Source organism: Rana temporaria, chromosome 10 (assembly GCF_905171775.1).
Source record: "Rana temporaria chromosome 10, aRanTem1.1, whole genome shotgun sequence".
Taxonomy (NCBI): Eukaryota; Metazoa; Chordata; class Amphibia; order Anura; family Ranidae; genus Rana; species Rana temporaria.
The window spans coordinates 45,487,020-45,494,367 of NC_053498.1; the positions used below are offsets into that span (position 1 = coordinate 45,487,020).

The 7,348-nt window shown below is 46.2% G+C and overlaps 1 long non-coding RNA gene across 1 annotated transcript; it reads right to left on the minus strand.

Annotated features, from left to right (window-relative positions):
- Window positions 1-5,730: 5,730 nt before the first annotated feature.
- LOC120916055 lies at window positions 5,731-6,029 on the minus strand. The gene is made up of 2 exons (XR_005743937.1): window positions 5,987-6,029; window positions 5,731-5,906 (listed from the first exon to the last, which is right to left on the minus strand). It is a non-coding gene; the product is annotated as an uncharacterized LOC120916055 (long non-coding RNA).
- Between the last annotated feature and the right edge of the window lie 1,319 nt (window positions 6,030-7,348).

Below are 7,348 nucleotides of genomic sequence, written 5' to 3' on the forward strand. Positions count from 1 at the left end.
TTACTATACGTTTGCTATGTTTTTGCCCATAAACGCAGTCGATCATACTGCACGTTTGCTGTGTTTTTTGCCCATAAACTCAGTCGATCTTACTATACGTTTGCTGTGTTTTTGCCCATAAACGCAGTCGATCATACTGCACGTTTGCTGTGTTTTTTCCCATAAACTCAGTCGATCTTACTATACGTTTGCTGTTTTTGCCCATAAACGCAGTTGATCATACTGCACGTTTGCTGTGTTTTTGCCCATAAACTCAGTCGATCTTACTATACGTTTGCTGTGTTTTTGCCCATAAACGCAGTAGATCTTACTGCACGTTTCAAAAGTGGATGTGATTCTGCGCAACGTATCTCACAGAAATGGTGACACACAAAAATATGACCACATGAGAACCCAAAAATTGGGAACCAAAAAAATATATATTTTAGAAAAAAGTGATGAGTGATAAATGTATTCAATATATATTATATATATTGAATACATTTATCACTCATCACTTTTTTCTAAAATATATATTTTTTTGGTTCCCAATTTTTGGGTTCTCATGTGGTCATATTTTTGTGTGTCACCATTTCTGTGAGATAGGTTGCGCAGAATCACATCCACTTTTGATTTCTGTTTTGTGTATTGTAAACACCACTAGGTTTTGCTGCACTGTATATATTTTGTTTAGGGTATTGCACATTGAGGATTTGTATTAGCGCAAAAGCACTTGTCACTTTACTTACTGCACGTTTGCTGTGTTTTTGCCCATAAACGCAGTTGCTCTTACTGGACAGGTGCTGTTTATTTCTGATTTTGTCCTGTGCAGGCTATTAAAATGTCTGGAAGGACAACAAAGAAAGGCAGAGAGTCACGAGAGCAAGCAGGCTCTGCATCTAGAGGCAACGCTGGTGGTGAACACGGTGCATCCTCTTCAGGACGTGGCCGTCTGACACGCTCGTCATTGTTTTCGGGAGCTTGCCGTGTTGAGCCTCAACATGCAGAGAAATTAGTAGAGTGGATGACCAAGCCGTCCTCATCCTCCTCATCCTCTCTCACCCAGGCTGAGCTTAGTTTATCTGGCAAAGCAGCTGCCAAGGCGTACGCTCCCTTGTGCATCACACAATCCTTCCCTAGTCCCACCATGTCCTTCTGAGGAGTCCCCCGAACTGTTTCAACACAGTGTTGGGTACATGCTACATGAAGATGCGCAGCATTTTGAAGGCTCCGATGACGGAACACAGATAGAGGAAGGCATTGATGTGAGCCCAGAGAGAGCGGGTGCCCGAGAGGGACAGCAATCTGGCAGTCATGTTCCCCAAGCTGCAGCATACTGCCAGGTTTTCAACAGTGATGAGGAGGGAGGGGATGATGAGGTCACTGACTCTACCTGGGTGCCTGATAGGAGAGAGGAGGAGGAGGAAGAGGCACAGGCACATCTCCAAAGAGGCAGGATGCCCTCCAGGGGCCAGCTTAAGGGCAGCACACCAACTGCATTACATCGCAGAGCTACGCCTGTGCAGGGCGCTGCTGCGTCTCAACGGTACTGCAAAAGTTCTTTGGTGTGGGTCTTTTTTGAGACATGTGCATCAGATCGCACCGTTGCTATTTGCAACATATGTCTCAAGCGTATCTCGCGTGGCCAAAACCTCACCCGCTTGGGCACCACATGCTTGACCAGACATATGTCGACCTGCCATTCAGTTCGTTGGCAAGCATACAAGAAAGACCCACACCAAAGAACAAAGCAGACCTCCCCTTGCCCCTCATCAGCTGGGAGCTCCAACCCCACAAGACCCTCAGTCCTCTCAGAAGCCTGCACTGATAGGACTGAAGGTGTAGAAATAGGTGTGTCACAACCTAGTAGTACATGCGGGAAATCTACTGATGGTAGCAGACAAATTTCCCTGCCCCAGCTGCTGCAGCGCCGAAAGAAGTACTCTCCCAGCCATCCACATGCCCAGCGGTTGCAATGTGCAATGTGCGGTACCTTAGTGGCAAGTACCCAAACGCCACTTTCTCACGAAAGGCGATTCCCGCTCTCTACCGGCATGTGGAAGGCAATGTCCATGCCTCGCTGGACAGGGCGGTCAGTGGTAAGGTGCATCTTACCGCTGACTCATGGTCCAGCAGGCATGGACAGGGAAGTTACCTCTCTTTCACGGCGCATTGGTTGACTCTGCTGGCAGCTGGGAAGGACGCAGGGCAAGGTACAGTAGTGTTGGAGGTTGTTCCGCCACCACGCCTCCAAAACACTACTACTGGTTGTGACACACCTCTCTCCTCCGCCCCCTCCGCTTCTCCTTCCTCTGTGGCCTCTTCCTGTGCTGATGTTTCCTCTGAACCAGCCGTGCTCCGTAGGCGTACGAGGGGCTACGCAGGAATGCAGACCAAGAGATGCCATGCAGTGCTAGAGCTGGTGTGCTTGGGAGACAGGAGCCACACTGGGGCAGAGGTTCTGTCAGCTCTACAGGGGCAGGGTCAGAGGTGGTTGACGCCACGCAAGCTTAAGCCAGGAATGGTGGTTAGCGACAATGGCACCAACCTCCTCTCTGCCCTGCGACAGGGAAAACTGACCCATGTGCCCCGTTTTGCTCATGTTCTCAATTTGGTGGTGCAGCGGTACTTGGGCAGGTACCCGGGCTTACAGGATGTCCTGAAGCAGGCCAGGAAAGTCTGTGTGCATTTCCGAAGGTCATACAATGCCACTGCTTGGCTGACAGACCTCCAAAGGGAATACAACCTGCCCAAGAACCGCCTAATCTGTGACATGCCCACCAGATGGAACTCTACATTGTCCATGCTGCAGCGGCTGCACACGCAGCAGAGGGCCATCAATGAGTACCTGTGCCCATATGGCAGCAGAACTGGGTCAGGGGAGCTTGGTTTTTTTCCCCACGCCAGTGGGCCTTGATCAGGGATGCATGCACTGTCCTGTCACCATTTGAGGAGGCCACGAGGATGGTGAGCAGTGACAGTGCATGCATCTTTGAGACTGTCCCTCTAATTCACCTGTTGGAGCACACTCTACATGGAATAATGGACAGGGCCCTTGAGGCAGAACAGAGGGAGGAAGAGGAGGACTTCCTTACCTCTCAAGGCCCCCTTTATCCAGACAGTGGTCCTGCATGCCCACCTACCACACAGGAAGAGGATGAGGAGGAGGAGGATTGTATCAGCAGCATGGAGGTGGAGCCTAGCATTTAGCAGCAGCAGTCTTCAAGGGATCAAGAAACCTGTGGACTTTTACGTGGCTGGGATGAGGTGGCTGCGGATCCTGTCATCCTCAGGGACCCAGAGGACTGTGCCCCGAATGCCTCAGCAAACCTACGCTGCATGGCCTCCCTGATCCTGCAAAGCCTGCGTAAGGATCCTCGTGTTCATGGTATCAAGGAGAGGGATCATTACTGGCTGGCAACTCTCCTTGATCCACGTTACAAGAGTAAGGTTGCGGAGCTTATCTTGCCGTCGCAGAGGTAGATGAAGATGAAACATCTTTGGGAGGCCTTGCAGAAGGCTCTGTGCAACGCGTTCCCAGAACCTGGGGGATTACCAAATCCAGGTCCTGGACAACGTGTTGCTGAGGCTTCGGTGAGTCACAGAAGGAGCGGTGGAGAAGGTGGCCGTCTGACCGATGCGTTCAGACAATTTTTTAGTCCGCAGCCCCAAGGTATGACCGGTTCCAGCAACCATCGCCAGCGTTTGATTTACATGGTGCGTGAATACCTAGGGGCAAGATCAGATTTGGACACCTTCCCCACCGAAAATCCTCTGGCATACTGGGTCTTGAGGATGGATCACTGGCCAGAGCTTGCACAGTACGCTATTGAGCTACTGGCTTGCCCTGCATCCAGTGTTCTTTCAGAACGCACATTCAGTGCTGCTGGAGACTCTGGGGGTTATCCACAAAAGAGATACGCCGGCGTATCTACTGATACGCCGTCGTATCCCTGTTTCTATCTATGGAACTTATCCACAGAATCAGTTTACCATAGATAGGCAGAAGATCCGACATGTGTAATTGAATTACACTGTCGGATCTTAAGGATGCAATTCTAGGCCGGCCACTAGGTGGCGAGGCCATTGCGGCCGGCCTAGAATATGCAAATGAACACTTACGGCGATCCACGAACGTTCCGACGGGCCCGTCGCGCTAAATCTACGTCGTTTACGTCAAATTACGCCGTGTAAAACTAGGGCTAAGTCCTATTTGACTAAGCCCTATTAAGTATGGCCGTCGTTCCCGCGTCGAAATTTAAAACTCTACGTCGTTTGCGTAAGACGTCCGTGAATGGCGCTGGATGCCATTTACGTTAACGTCTAAGCAAATGACGTCAGAGCGATGTCTGTTAGCGCAATGCACGTCAGGTGCCTTGCGCCGGACACATTTAAGTTACACCGCCGCAAATTTCAAGGTAAGTGCTTTGTGGATCGGGCACTTAGGTTGAAATTTTGCGGCGGTGTAACTTAAATCGGAAGATTTAAGTCGGAAGATTTAAGTTACGCAGGATATTTGTGGATGTGCGCCTCTCCACCGACTCCATTGATCGACTGACCTTTATAAAAATGAATCAGGCTTGGATCAACACCAGCTACCAAGCACCTGATGCAGATGTAACTGAATATTTTTTTTTAAATGACAGATCCCTTGGAGACTGCCTATGCTGATGCTGAGTGACTGTCCTGTTATGCTGCTGACTGAATATCCTTTTCCTCCTCACTGATCTTGCTGATAGCTAGTAAGGAAATTGTTGTTTCTGGGCTACGCCACCAGTGCCTAAGGCTCAATGTTTTTGCCCCTGTTGAACAGGGGCGTCTAATAACAATTTTGAATGCAATACTTTGCATGTGGCTCTTTGCTGAGCTTCAATTACAGTATCTGTGAGGGGTTGCAGTGTTGTGACACCGCCACCAGTGCCTAATGCCGCGTACAGACGGTCGTTTTTTATTATGAAAAAAACAACGTTTTTGAAAACGTCATTTAAAATGACTGTGTGTGGGGAAAACGTTGTTTTATGTCTTCTGAAAAACGACAAAAAAAATTCGAACATGCTCGAATTTTTTGTGTCGTTTTTCAAAACGTCGTTTTTTGTGTCAATGAAAATGATAGTGTGTGGGCAAAACGACGTTTCAAAACGACGTTTTTAAACCCGCGCATGCTCAGAAGCAAGTTATGAAGCTAGCTTCAATGGAAAAGAGTGCCGTCGTACGTGCTGAACGTAACCGCGCTTTGCTAGAGCATTTTAAAAAACGATGGTGTGTAGGCAACGTCGTTTTTGAAAATGAAGTTTCAAAAACGTTGTTTTATTTCATGATTCAAAACGTCGTTTTTTTTTTATCACAAAAAACGACCGTCTGTACGCGGCATTAGGCCCAATTTTTCTGCCCCTGTTCTAGTAATTTTCTTGGTTTGATTCTTTTCTAATTTGAGTTCATTCTAGCTTTCTCCTACGTTATCATAGTGTCATGTTTATTTTCCTTTACTAAATACTCATCATTGTCAATGTAAACACCACAAATCTAGATTTGTTCTTTTAGGCAGCATTGATATAATAAGAAGCCAGACATTGTTGAGTATCCAAAAATATTTATTGTATCACACTTAAAATGTGTCATTTTAATTTTTTTTTAAATATCTTAATAGAAATTGTTTATTTTTATTTTTTTAATAACTATATTTTTGCTTTTAAATACTTGTCTACATCTATTATTTTTTTTATTTTTTTATGTTTTTTTATTTATTTTTTAAACCCTCCCCAGAACATCAATAAGATTCTTGAGGTTTTGGTCCACCTTTCTGTTGTTCTTTATGATCTTCTTGAGGGCAATGTTTGTGTCCTCTATTTGTGCCCTGCAGCACATTATCTCCCCAATTAGCACCTGGGCACTGTAAGTGTCTAAGCCGCCACCAACAGCTCGTACACCTGAAATTTGGGAAAAAAACATGTATTAAAATTATGCAGGCCTACATGTATTACCTGAAGCTGTGCTGTATGACACTGACCTGATGTGGTGGCATTTTGCACTTCCTGCACATCCGGCGAGGGTGGGGCTTGGCACTGTGTGGGGTTGGTCGGCTCCACTTCTGCAGCTTGATTGCGGCCTATGACATTCTAAATAAAGGGATAGATGAATCAAAAAGATTAGAGGGCTGAAAGAGGAATATCAATCATTCTTTTTAAAACGTGTGGTACAATTGTCTGCTTTTACAATCCTTCTAAGCTTAACACAGGATTTTATCCATTACCAAAGCTGCTGCATTTCTCTATCTTTGGACAAGTTTCCTACATGGAAACACAACAAGTATACACTGGATCACCTCTGTGTGACACGCTAACTAGGTTGTTCTTGTGACCAACACTCAGTGCTGATTCTAACCTCCCTGGGGCCCGAAGCAAAATGACATGGCACATTAAAAATGAAAAGCGGGGGGGCGCTGACGACAGTGACATGTCACATTAAAGAAAGTTGAGAAGTGGGGGAGGGGGTGTTCTGCTGTCGGAAATGACATCTTACATTAAATTGAGAAGCAAGGGGTGCTGACTTCTTGCCTCTTCTCCCATGCAGTCAGCAAGTTGAGAAGCAGAATGAGGGGCGAAAATGACTTCTTACTAGGCGGGGCCTCTAGTTATTTGGGGGGCCCTTCGCAGATTTGCGGGGCCCTAAGCGGCTTGCATAGCGAGCCTATAGGGCGGATCGGCCATGCCAACCATTGTGCTACTGAGTCCATATGTGTAATTAACTGCTGTGCTGAGCATACTCTCCTTTTACTGTATATTGACTTAAGTTGGATTATTTAAATCTAGTTAATAACATCTAAAAAATTGGTTTCACATAAAAAGATCTGAAAGCGGAGTTCCGGCCACAATTTCACTTTTTAAATATAAATACCCCATGTAATACACAAGCTTAATGTATTCTAGTAAAGTTAGTCTGTAAACTAAGGTCCGTTTTGTTAGGTTGTTACAGCATTTAGACACTTTATAAAATAGAAATTGACTGGGGCCATCTTAAGTGTGGGCATCATGAAGCCAGACTGTATGACTTCCTAGATTTCAGCCTTGCAGATCTCGCACATGCTCAGTGCTGCACAAGCAGTGTATTAGGTTTCAGATCAGGTTTCAGCACCTGTACTGTCCAAGTCACATAATTCTTTGAGACTGGGGAGTGCACATGCTCCTGGAAAGTTACACCCACTACATTCCCAGGAGTCTGTGCGGTGTAGGTAAGGAAGCTTAAGCACCTAGGTGCAGGAAGTGGTAAGATTAACTATTCTGCCTAGCAACAACACTTTGAAGGCATCTAAAAAAAAAAAAAATTCTTAAAGGACTAATGACACTTTTTTAAAACTACTGATGTAATGTTA